Source organism: Lissotriton helveticus, chromosome 1_1 (genome assembly GCF_964261635.1).
Source record: "Lissotriton helveticus chromosome 1_1, aLisHel1.1, whole genome shotgun sequence".
In the NCBI taxonomy this organism is placed as follows: domain Eukaryota; kingdom Metazoa; phylum Chordata; class Amphibia; order Caudata; family Salamandridae; genus Lissotriton; species Lissotriton helveticus.
Window position 1 is genome coordinate 1,792,909,805 of NC_136057.1, and position 13,146 is coordinate 1,792,922,950.

Below are 13,146 nucleotides of genomic sequence, written 5' to 3' on the forward strand. Positions count from 1 at the left end.
AAGCTCTAACTCAAATGCTCCGAGACCTATTGCACTGTGTGAGGGTGAGGGGTTGAGGGTGAGTGAGGGTGAGGGTGGGTGAGGGTGAGTGAGGGTGAGTGAGGGTGAGTGAGGGGTTGAGGGTGAGTGAGGGGTTGAGGGTGAGTGAGGGGTTGAGGGTGAGTGAGGGGTTGAGGGTGAGTGAGGGGTTGAGGGTGAGTGAGGGGTTGAGGGTGAGTGAGAGTGAGGGTGAGTGAGGGTGAGGGTGAGTGAGGGTGAGTGTGAGTTAGGGTGAGGGGTTGAGGGTGGGTGAGGGTGAGGGTGAGGGGTTGAGGGTGAGTGAGGATGAGTGAGGGTGAGTGAGGGGTTGAGGGTGAGTGAGGGTGAGTGAGGGTGAGTGAGGGTGAGTGAGAGTGAGTGAGAGTGAGGGTGAGTGAGGGTGAGTGAGGGGTTGAGGGTGAGGGGTTGAGGGTGAGGGGTTGAGGGTGAGGGGTTGAGGGTGAGGGGGTGAGGGGTTGAGGGTGAGGGGTTGAGGGTGAGTGAGTGAGGGTGAGGGGTTGAGGGTGAGTGAGTGAGGGTGAGGGGTTGAGGGTGAGTGAGGGTGAGGGGTTGAGGGTGAGGGGTTGAGGGTGAGGGGGTGAGGGGGTGAGGGTGAGGGGTTGAGGGTGAGGGGGTGAGGGTGAGGGGGTGAGGGGTGGTGAGGGTGAGGGGTTGAGGGTGAGTGAGTGAGGGTGAGTGAGGGTGAGGGTGGTGGCCCGATGGGAGAGAGCAGCCAGGATGGGAGAGAGTGTGAGAGAAATGGCAGGATGAGAGAGAGATGGCAGGATGGGAGAGAGAGATGTCAGGAAGGGAGAGAGATGGCAGGATGGGAGAGAGAGATGGCCGGATGGGAGAGAGTGTGAGAGAAATGTCAGGATGTGAGAGAGATGTCAGGATGTGAGAGAGATGGCAGGATAGGAGGATAGGCGAGAGGGCGTCAGGCAGACAGAGAGAGAGAGTGGGAGGAGCAGTGACTCTGTTACAGACAGATCGAGGGAAGTAGGGAGAGAGGTGAGGGGAGGGAGAAACGGCGGCCGCGATTACTGACACTTCAGGAGAGAGGGCGCGTGAGGAGAGCTGAGAGTGACAATGTCAACAAAGGACGGGAGGGCATGAAGAAAGGAGACCCCCTTGCAGAGGTGACGGGCAGAGAAGAAGAGACAGCGACTGGTGAAGGGTCATAGACAGAGGGCAATGGGAGAGAAAGGCGACATTGGCAGGGAGAGAGAGCAGTGATGGAAACACAGTTCATTAGACAGGAAGCGTAAAGGGTGTGAGGCTGGAGGGGGTACCAGGTGCGGCCCCCGCTCGGGGAAACGAGGTGGAAACAGAGAGAAGCGCTCCACAGCCAGAGGCAAAAGACGGGGTCCGGGCACAGGCGAGGAACGAGGGCACATTGGGTACAGGCAGCATTCATAACAGGGCGCGCTGGTGAGCGCCAAGCCTTCCTGCCCCCCAGGCCTGGAGAACAGACAGCAAGGCCCAGCTGCAGCCGCCCTGGCCTCCCGCCAGCCCCAGGAGATCAGCCGCCTGCAGGAGGAGTGATTGCATTGAAAAAATAAAGTTTACGAGGGCTTGAACCGGAGCTCAGCGACCGCTGCTCTATTTTAAGAAGCGTCTCGCGCTGTCACATAGACGCAGGCAGCGCGAGGCGCGTCTTTGCTCGCTGAAATGGTTTGCGAGATGTTTGTCACGAGCAAATGTAGCGCCTTGAAATAATAACGGGACACTGCGCAGAAATATTGTGTAAATCAGTGTGCATAAAAAAGGTGGCGTTCTGAATTGAAAATGTACATACTGGCTGGTTTGTCACTCCTTGATTCTGGTGGTGAAAACCCTAACAAGACGAAGAGAGCGAGAGTGAGCTGGCCCTGGAAACGCCTCCCCTCCCTGCTGTTTGTTTCAACAGAAAGAGGAGAGGAAGCAGCGCTGCTTGCCAGCACAGCCGCCCATAGGCAACAAGACGGAGGGAAGAGAGGGGAGGGGGGAGGAGAAATGCGACACGGCGGGAGGGGGCGGAGCGGGTAAAATAAACAAGACGGAGGGAAGAGAGGGGAGGGGGGAGGAGAAATGCGAGGGGCCAGAGCGGGTAAAATAAACAAGACGGAGGGAAGAGAGGGGAGGGGGGAGGAGAAATGCGACACGGCGGGAAGGGGCAGGCAGGATGACTCAGGGGAGGGGGCGGAGCGGGGCAGAGCGGCATGTGGGTGTGAAGAAGCCGGGCCTTTGAAGTGAAGCTAAGCTTCACTTCAAAGGTGTCGGAGGAATGCGGGCGGCTGTGCACGCGCTTTTAAGCTCAATGCACATGCGCATTGAGCTTAAAAGTCACGGGCACTGCAAGGAATCGCCACGATTCCTTGCAAGTTAGATAAAGAGTCGATGAGCCCCTATAGTCTCGCTTGCTCGATGCGCATGCGCATCGACAGGCGAGACCTAAAAAACTAGATTGGAGCAGAAATGTACGCATGGACCCGGGAAACTTGGCAGTTATGGCTTAGCTGGCTACTGCATTTGGTTGTCAAATCAGTATACTAATCCCCTAGTACAAAAGTTGCACAACATGGCTAAAAAAAACACATTGACAAGTTAATGAATGGCAAGAAAGAAGACATGATAGGAGCCTCAATTTCTTGACATAAAATCAACAAGCATTTGCAATGCAACAGGTCTCGTTAGGAAAGTTTGAGCTATTGGTATTGTAAATGACAAATTTTGTATTTATGTGTTGGTTTTGAAAATAGCGAAATTAATAGCTTTGTCATTTACAATGCCAATAGTTATACATTTCGCAAATGTGACACCTATAGCATTTGTAATGCAATATGTGTTGTATTTACATGACTTAGATGTATTGATATTACAAATAACAATGGCTTTTATTTTTTTTAAATAATTAATACTTAAATAAAAGTTATTGTAATTTATAATGGCAATAGCTTAAAGTTTTGTAAATAACTTTTGTGAAGATTATGTTCAGTGTATTTCATTGTGACGAAAATCCAAGAACAGAAGTGAAATATTAACATCTTTTTGTCACAATAGTAATAAACATTGATAGAACATATTTGAACCAGTTGTTGTTGAATGGTTGCACAGATTGATGCTGTGGTGGCGCTGAGTGATGTTGTGGTGGCGACGAGTAATGCTGTGGTGTTCAGTGATGCTGTGGTAGCGCATAGTGATGTGGTGGTTTCCTGAGTGATGCTGTGGTGGTGCTGAGTGATGCTCTGGTGATGTGATAGATAGAGTGAGTGAGTTCGATAGATAGATAGATAGATAGATAGATAGAGGGAGGGCGATAGAGTGAGGGCGATACATAGATAGATAGATAGATAGATAGATAGATAGATAGATAGAGGGGTGATAGATAGATAGAGTGAGGGCGATAGATAAATAGTTAGAGTGTGGGCGATAGGTAGATAGATAGAGGGCGATAGATAGATAGAGTGAGGGTGATAGATAGATAGATAAGATAGATAGAGTGAGGGTGATGGATAGAGTGAGGGTGATAGATAGATAGAGTGAGGGCAATAGATAGAGTGAGGGCGATAGATAGAGTGAGGGAGATAGATAGATTGATAGAGTGAGGGGCGATAGATAGAGTGAGGGTGATAGAGTGAGGGCGATAGATAGATAGATAGAGTGAGGGAGATAGATAGATAGAGTGAGGGAGATAGATAGATAGAGTGAGGGGCGATAGATAGATAGATAGAGTGAGGGGCGATAGATAGATAGAGTGAGGGCGATAGAGTGAGGGCGATAGATACATAGATTGATAGAGTGAGGGGCGATAGATAGAGTGAGGACGATAGATAGAGTGAGTGCGATAGATAGATAGCGGGAGGGCGATAGATAGAGGGAGGGCGAGAGATAGAGGGAGGGCGAGAGATAGATAGACATATAGATAGATAGAGTGAGGGGCGATAGATAGATAGAGTGAGGGCGATAGATAGATAGATAGAGGGCGATAGATAGATAGATAGAGGGCGATAGATAGATAGATAGAGGGCGATAGATAGATAGATAGAGGGCGATAGATAGAGTGAGGGATATAGATAGATAGACAGATAGTTAGATAGACAGATAGATAGATAGATAGATAGATAGATAGATAGATAGATAGATGAAGATAGAGTGAGGGCAATAGAGTGAGGGTGATAGAGTGAGGGCGATAGATAGAGTGAGGGAGATAGATAGAGTGAGGGAGATAGATAGATAGAGTGAGGGTGATAGAGTGAGGGCGATAGATTGATAAGAGTGAGGGGCGATAGATAAAGTGAGGGCGATAGATAGATAGATAGATAGATAGATAGAGTGAGGGCGGTAGACAGATAGATTGATAGAGTGAGGGGCGATAGATAGATAGAGTGAGGGCGATAGATAGAGTGAGGGCGATAGATAGATAGATAGATAGATAGATAGATAGATAGATAGGATAGATAGGATAGATAGAGTGAGGGCGGTAGACAGATAGATTGATAGAGTGAGGGGCGATAGATAGAGTGAGGGCGATAGATAGAGTGAGGGCGATGGATAGATAGAGTGAGGGGCGATAGATAGATAGAGTGAGGGAGGGCGATAGACAGAGTGAGGGCGATAGATAGAGTGAGGGCGATAAATAGAAAGATTGATAGAGTGAGGGGCGATAGATAGAGTGAGGGCGATAGATAGATAGATAGATAGATAGATAGATAGATAGATAGAGTGAGGGCAATAGATAGAGTGAGGGCGATAGATAGAGGGCGATAGATAGAGTGAGGGAGATAGATAGATTGATAGAGTGAGGGGCGATAGATAGAGTGAGGGCGATAGATAGAGGGAGATAGATGGATAGATAGAGTGAGGGGCGATAGATAGATAGAGTGAGTGCGATAGATAGATAGATTGATAGAGTGAGGGGCGATAGATAGATGAGTGAGGACGATAGATAGAGTGAGTGCGATAGATAGATAGCGGGAGGGCGATAGATAGAGGGAGGGCGAGAGATAGAGGGAGGGCGAGAGATAGTTAGACATATAGATAGATAGATAGAGTGAGGGGCGATAGATAGATAAAGTGAGGGCGATAGATAATTAGATAGAGTAAGGGCTATAGATAGATAGAGGGTGATAGAGTGAGGGAGATAGATAGATAGATAAAGATAGAGTGAGGGCGATAGAGTGAGGGTGATAGAGTGAGGGCGATAGATAGCTAGATAGATAGATAGATAGATATAGTGAGGGCGATAGATAGAGTGAGGGCGATAGATAGAGTGAAGGCGATAGATAGATTGATAGAGTGAGGGGCGATAGATAGATAGAGTGAGGGCGATGGATAGATTGATAGAGTGAGGGCGATGGATAGATTGATAGAGTGAGGGCGATGGATAGATTGATAGAGTGAGGGCGATGGATAGATTGATAGAGTGAGGGCGATGGATAGATTGATAGATAGATAGATAGATAGATAGATAGATAGATAGAGTAATTATGTGGTGTATAATTACGTGGCACTTAGTGGTATTTGTAGTGTATGTTGCATTGAGCGCAGTGTAAATATGTAGAATATAATTATGTGGCACTGAGTGGTATTTGGAGGGTATGTGCATTGAGTGCAGTGCAATTATGTGGCTTGTAATTATGTGGCACTGAGTGGTATTTGGAGTGTATGTTGCGTTGAGCACAGTGTAATTATGTAGCATATAATTATGTGGCACTGAGTGGTATTATGAGGAGTGTATATTGACTCAGTAAAGTGTAATTGTGTGGCGTGTAATTATGTGGCACTGAGTGTTATTGTTTGGAGTGTATGTTGCATTGTAAATATGTAGCATATAATTATGTGGCACTGAGTGGTATTGTGTGGAGAGTGTGTTGCATTCAATAGAGTGTAATTATGAGGTGTGTAATTATGTGGCACAGAGTGGTATTTGGAGTGTATGTTGCTTTGAGCGCAGTGTAATTATGTAGCATATAATTATGTGGCACTGAGTGGTATTATGAGGAGCGTATGTTGACTCAGTAGAGTGTAATTGAATGGCGTGTAACTATGTGGCCCTGAGTGTTATTGTTTGGAGTGTATGTTGCATTGTAATTATGTAGCATATAATTATGTGGCACTGAGTGGTATTGTGTGGAGTGTGTGTTGCATTTAGTAGAGTGTAATTATGAGGTGTGTAATTATGTGGCACAGAGTGGTATTTGGAGTGTATGTTGCTTTGAGCGCAGTGTAATTATGTAGCATATAATTATGTGGCACTGAGTGGTATTGTGTGGAGTGTATGTTGTATTCAGTAGAGTGTAATTGTGTGGTGTGTAATTATGTGGCACTGAGTGGTATTGTTTGGAGTGTATGTCGCATTGAGTGCAGTGTAATTATGTAGCATATAATTATGTGGCACTGAGTGGTATTGTGTGGAGTGTGTGTTGCATTCATTAGCGTGTAAATATGTGGCATGAGTGGTATTTGGAGTGTATGTTGCATTGAATGCAGTGTAATTATGTGGCGTATAATTATGTGGTACTGAGTGGTACTTGGAGTGTATGTTGCATTGAGTGCAGTGTAATTTTGTGGCGTGTAATTATGTGGCACTGAGTGGTATTTGGAGTGTATGTTGCATTGAGTGCAGTGTAATTATGTGGCGTGTAATTGTGTGGCGCTCAGTGGTATGTGAGTGTAAACATTTTCTACTGCAAGTCGTCCCACTAAAACAGAGTTTTTTTTTTATTTGTTTAAACGACTCAATATGTACCTACTAAAGTGTTAAAATGGAACGTCTCTCCTTAAAAAGGAATCTTCGTACCGATGGGTCTTTAACCCGAACTTGTATTTGGGTACACCAGTAAGATCTCTGAAAAAATACTGTACTGCAGTTTCTGGTGGAATGCCTAGTATTCACCATTTGGAATCACAAACGAGGGAGAGTTTTAAAAAACAAGCATTGGCATAGCCAATAGGCCTCGCTTTTGGGACCTTATAAGTATTTTGATATGCAGCACAATATCGCTGGTGCAACATCAATTTTTGCGTGGCTAAACACTTATAAGGTCCTAAAGACGACACCTATAGGCTATACCAATGCTTGTTATTTTTTGTTCTTGGGGAAACCGGGCTAGTGCCAGGAGGGTTAAGGGTGAGTGCCAGGGAGGTGAGGAGTGAGTGCCAGGGAGGGGCAGGGTGAGTGCAAGGGGCGAAGGGTAGCTGCCAGGCCAGGGGGGTGAAGGGCTAGTGCCATGGAGGTGAAGGGTGAGTGCCAAGGGGGCGAGTAGTTAATGCCAGAAGGGACATGGGTGAGTGGCTGGCAGGGGAGGGGCCCACTCAAGTGGGAAACACTTGAGCGCATCGAAAAGCAGGGAGGTGACTGCTGAAGGGAGACGTATATTGGCACAGAGAGGCGGAGCAAGGCGCGTGCACTTGGGAGAGCGAGAGGAAAGCCAGATGGCACCTCCGCTCGTGCCTGTACGTGTGTAAGTCGGACGGAGAGAGGGAGGGAGTGCGAGAGGGAGGGAGGGAGAGCAGGAGGGATGGAGAGAGGCAGGGAGGGGAAGAGGGAGAGGGAGGGACAGAGAGAGGAATGGAGGTAGGGAGGGAAAGAGGAAGGGACGGAGAGAGGGAGAGCGTGAGGCAGGGAAGGATAGAGAGGGGGTGGGAGGGAGGTGGGGAGATAGGGAGGAACAGAGAGAGGAAGGGAAGGAAAGAGAAAGGGAGTAGAGAGGGAAGAAGGGAGAGAGGAAAGGAGGGAGAGGGGGAGGGACAGAGAGAAGGAGGGATATAGAAAGGTAGGGTGGGAGAGAGGGAGGTGCGGAAAGAGGGATTGATGGAGAGAGGGAAGGGCAGATAGAGGAAAGGAGGGAAGGAAAGGAGGGAAGGGACGGAGGGCAGGTGGGAGGGAGAGAGGTTGGGATGGAGAGAAGGAGGGAGGTGGGGAGAGAGAAAGGAACGGAAAGAGGAAGGAAAGAGGAAGGGAGAGAGAGAAGAGGCGGAGAAGGGAGGGAGGAAAGTAGGTAGAGGGAGGGAGGGAGAGAGGAAGGGAAAGAGAGAGGGAAGGAGGGAGGAAGGAAGAGGGGGAGAGAGGACGAGAGAGAGGATGAGAGGGAGAGAAGAAGAGAGGATGAGAGGGAGAGAGGAAATGAGGGAGGGAGAAAGGAAGAGAGAGAGTAAGAAAAAGACAGAAGGAGAAATAACAATAAAGTGAGAGGGTATATAAAGAGAGAACAAAGAAAAGGATAAGAGCTAAAGAGAGAGGAGAGAAAGCAGAATGGAAAGGGATAAGAGGAAGAGAGAGAGAGAGAGAGACACACATCCAGAGCAGAAGCGAGACAATGTGAAAGAGAGCAAAAGAGACCGAGAGAGAGGGAGCAGGACAGCGAGCGAGCGGGAAACAGGAGAATAAGAGAGATGACCAGCCAGAGAGGGAGAAAAGAGACGAAGAGAGAGGGGTGTAGACTCTGTGTACCTTGTGAGAGAGAGGGGCAAGTAGACGCCACAGGCAGCAGAGCTGAAAGCACTCACACAGATCCGTGTGAGAGGCACAACTTTGCAAGCGCTATGTTTCATAGTCTAACTAAATACGAAACAAAGGGCTATGCTACACCGTCTAACTAAATACAAAACAAAGCGCTATGTTTCGGGCGGCATCAGAACTGCGCACTTTTTTTGTTAAGAAGAAAAACATTTTAAAAAGCTCACCAATGGCATGCAGGCATAATTGGAAAAACAAGAGAAGGCAAGCTATCAGAAGGGGCTGTGTCCTGTGTTGTGGCCGCCAACCGGAGCACCGGCTGTGTTTGTCAGGAAGGTTACTCAGCTTTGAAACGCTCTTCTAACACGGTTTTCTGCACCTCAGATAAATGCGTGAATGTGCAGTCTGCTTTGAACTCTTCAAGGATGAGCCTGTCTGATCAAAAGATCCGAGCTGGAGCTGCAAGCAGTGATCCTGTGCTGTGGCCGCACGGACGTGGACAAGAAAACAAGATAAAAGAATGAGGGGTAAAGGTGGATTCGTGAGAGTGAGGAAGGACGGACATGGCGGCCAGCAGAGTGGAGTCGAAGGGACTAACATACGAGGCGGGAGAGAGGAAAGGAGGGAGAGGGGGAGGGACAGAGAGAAGGAGGGATATAGAAAGGTAGGGTGGGAGAGAGGGAGGTGCGGAAAGAGGGATTGATGGAGAGAGGGAAGGGCATATAGAGGAAAGGAGGGAAGGGGAGGAAGGGACGGAGGGCAGGTGGGAGGGAGAGAGGTTGGGATGGAGAGAAGGAGGGAGGTGGGGAGAGAGAAAGGAACGAGGAAGGGAGAGAGAGAAGAGGCGGAGAAGGGAGGGAGGGAGGAAAGTAGGTAGAGGGAGGGAGAGAGGAAGGGAAAGAGAGAGGGAAGGAGGGAGGAAGGAAGAGGGGGAGAGAGGAAGAGAGAGAGGATGAGAGGGAGAGAAGAAGAGAGGATGAGAGGGAGAGAGGAAATGAGGGAGGGAGAAAGGAAGAGAGAGAGTAAGAAAAAGACAGAAGGAGAAATAACAATAAAGTGAGAGGGTATATAAAGAGAGAACAAAGAAAAGGATAAGAGCTAAAGAGAGAGGAGAGAAAGCAGAATGGAAAGGGATAAGAGGAAGAGAGAGAGAGAGAGACACACATCTAGAGCAGAAGCGAGACAATGTGAAAGAGAGCAAAAGAGACCGAGAGAGAGGGAGCAGGACAGCGAGCGAGCGGGAAACAGGAGAATAAGAGAGATGACCGACTAGGAGCCAAGCTCGCGAGCGTAATGGTCGCCTTTTAGCTCGGCTCCCGCAGCCCTCCGGCCTGATTGCCTATCCTGTCTTCTATCCTGTCCGGAGACGACACATTATCGGGGAATTGGAAACAGAACACCTTGTTTGTACTTACCATTTGGTCCGGAGATCTCAATGTGCAGCGGCTCCGAAGTTGTGCCCTCCGCAAGATCGGGGCCTCCGTGGAACCTAGACCGGGACCTCGCCTGTGGGATCCGACGGCTCTCGGCCCCGGCCGAGAGCGTGAACCAATGATGAGAGCCGTTGTGCGAAACTCCCGGCGATCCTGATCCGGGCCTGCCCTGGTGACCACGCGGCTGATGTGGGCGAGATGCACCGGGGACTGACTCTGTGAAGGGGTCCTCCCCCCGCCGCTGCTTTGTCCGGCGGCCCTGGCCCTCTGCGCCCGGACTCGGCTTGTTGGGGGCGCCTGTGCTGGTGTAGGCGGGGACCCGTATTGGGCGGACATCCTTTCGGCACCAGGGCTGCCATTGCTGGGACCCCCGGAGCTCTGTAAAGTCCTACATTTTTTAACAGTTTTTCCGGGGGTCGTGGAGGGCGGCGACTGGGCTGACTTCACGAAATGGCGGCCGACCCTCTGGAACAAGAATCACCCTGTGGCGGCGGGCTTGGGTTGCCTAATTGCGCGGGGATCTGGTCTGGTGAGCGTGAGCTTACGGTCAGAGATATCCTGGAAGCTCTGAGATCCCTGCGCGCATCCCTGGACCCCGATGTCCCGGTGGGTCTGCCACGATCTGCCGCCATTTTGGGCGGCCGTTTCTTCTTGCCGCCCTCTTGTTTCAGTGACTCCATTGCCTCGCCCTCCTCGATTGCTGCAAGTGTTGCTGCCGCTGATCGAAGATCGTTTTGTGTGCCGGTGACTTTGGAGCTCCCTGTTTTGCGAGGTTCTGACCCCGGGGACTTGGACATTGTGCCGTGGCCCTGTCCGACATGGATGCCTGGACCTATTGGTGGACTGCCTCCTGCACCTGCTCCGATGGCTTTGCCTTTGTCCTTCATAGTGGCCCCCTCGCCCTCCCCAGCGGCGAAACTGAACTCCTGTTTTTTATCATCCGTGCTGCGATTGCTGATACATCTAAACTCTCTGTTTGGACTTCTGCTCCCTTGCGGACCGATTTGCCCCCCATGTTGTTATGGCAGTCGCCATTTTTCTCGATTGTATGCTGGTCTTGTACTTAGTATCTCATTTTACACTGTCATGTGGTGGGTGGGATTTGTGGTTCGGAAGGGATGGGGGTGATATGCACGACTCTTGGTTGATTCTTGGTATACGACTTAGTGGCGTAATTGTTTCTACCCGTGGATAGATGGGAGGTCCCCTTCTCTGTACGTTTTATGGCGCTTGATGGGGTGTCGTCCTGGTCTGTTTTTTGCTGTGATTGTTTGGTTGGGCGGAGGGCGGCGGCCGGCCATTTTGATTGCTGTTCTTATGCTCCTCCCTCCTGTTTTCTTCTTTCCGTTTCTGTTTTTTTTTGTCTCGTTCTTCTCTCATTCCTTCTCGCTATATTTCGGGTTCTGGTTTAGGGCGCTGTTTGAAGGGTAGGCCATAGCCTTCTACAGGGGTGCAGGGTGGGATGGGTGGGTTGGGTTCTGTTTGTTGTTTGTTTTCTGGTTCTATGGCCCTTTTGTATCTCTTTTTCGTAAAGCCGCGTCTGTCCTGGCCTCCCGTGGTGTGTTCGGGGTGGGGTGTGTGGCGTCGTTACCCCTCCTTTTATGATTCGGTTACTTTTTTTTTTCTCGATCGCTGTACCCTCACTGGTGCTGTTACTCCTGTTGTCTCCTGTATTCCCGCCACGGGACGCCTGTGTCGGCGTGTCTTTTTCCTTTCGTTTTTCTATTTCATTTCTTTTTTCCCTTTTCATTGTTCCACCTTGTCCTCCTCCCCTCCCCCTCCTTCCCCCCCTTGTTTTCCCCCTCTTTTCCTCGTCCCCGCCCCCCTCCCTACTTTTTCCTAGAGGTCACTATGACGGGCTGGTTTTGCTGTGCTGTTTCTCTGATCCCTCTGTCCTGGCTTAGCTGTGGTTTGGGTGGTGGGCATGTGACGATGATAATGCTCAGGTGTCGATTATGTCTCAATTATCCTGATCTTCTTGTGTGCATTGTGTTGTCTCTCCTGTACTTCGGCCCTTTACCCCCTTATTGACTCTGAGGCTGGTTCTGGGACATCGGACGTCTCTATATTGAAAGTGAGCCTGTCATACACCCTCTCCCCATATTATAAAATTAACCCTTTTTTGGTCCTGTGTTTTGGCCCTCTGGTTCCTAAGTCTCTTCTTCCCTTTTAACGATTGTACTGCCTCTGCTTCGTGCTGCTTGATTCTGTAATGTTTGCCTTGGAACCTCTGATTGCTTTACACATTGCGGCCGGCCGGTTTGGTTGTAGGCCTAGATTTGCATATCCTTTTGATGTCAATAAAGGTTTAAAAAAAAAAAAAAAGAGAGATGACCAGCCAGAGAGGGAGAAAAGAGACAAAGAGAGAGGGGTGTAGACTCTGTGTACCTTGTGAGAGAGAGGGGCAAGTAGACGCCACAGGCAGCAGAGCTGAAAGCACTCACACAGATCCGTGTGAGAGGCACAACTTTGCAAGCGCTATGTTTCATAGTCTAACTAAATACGAAACAAAGGGCTATGCTACACAGTCTAACTAAATACAAAACAAAGCGCTATGTTTCGGGCAGCATCAGAACTGCGCACTTTTTTTGTTAAGAAGAAAAACATTTAAAAAAGCTCATCAATGGCATGCAGGCATAATTGGAAAAACAAGAGAAGGCAAGCTATCAGAAGGGGCTGTGTCCTGTGTTGTGGCCGCGAACCGGAGCACCGGCTGTGTTTGTCAGGAAGGTTACTCAGCTTTGAAACGCTCTTCTAACACGGTTTTCTGCACCTCAGATAAAAGCGTGAATGTGCAGTCTGCTTTGAACTCTTCAAGGATGAGCCTGTCTGATCAAAAGATCCGAGCTGGAGCTGCAAGCAGTGATCCTGTGCTGTGGCCGCGCGGACGTGGACAAGAAAACAAGATAAAAGAATGAGGGGTAAAGGTGGATTCGTGAGAGTGAGGAAGGACGGACATGGCGGCCAGCAGAGTGGAGTCGAAGGGACTAACATACGAGGCGTGCTTTGTGGTGGGGGAGGGGGAATGGCAAAATGCAGACGCCGAGTGTGGCGGCCAGCAGAGTGACACGATCTATGGTAGGGGAGGGGGAGGAGAAATGAAAGGAAAGGCTGTGTTTGCGGGGAGAGAGAGGGGAGGTGCTGGTGTGGGAGGGGGGAGGTGCTGGTGTGGGAGGAGTGCTGCTATGGCAAGGCTGTGTTTGCGGGGAGAGAGAGGGGAGGTGCTGGTGTGGGAGGGGGGAGTTGCTGGTGTGG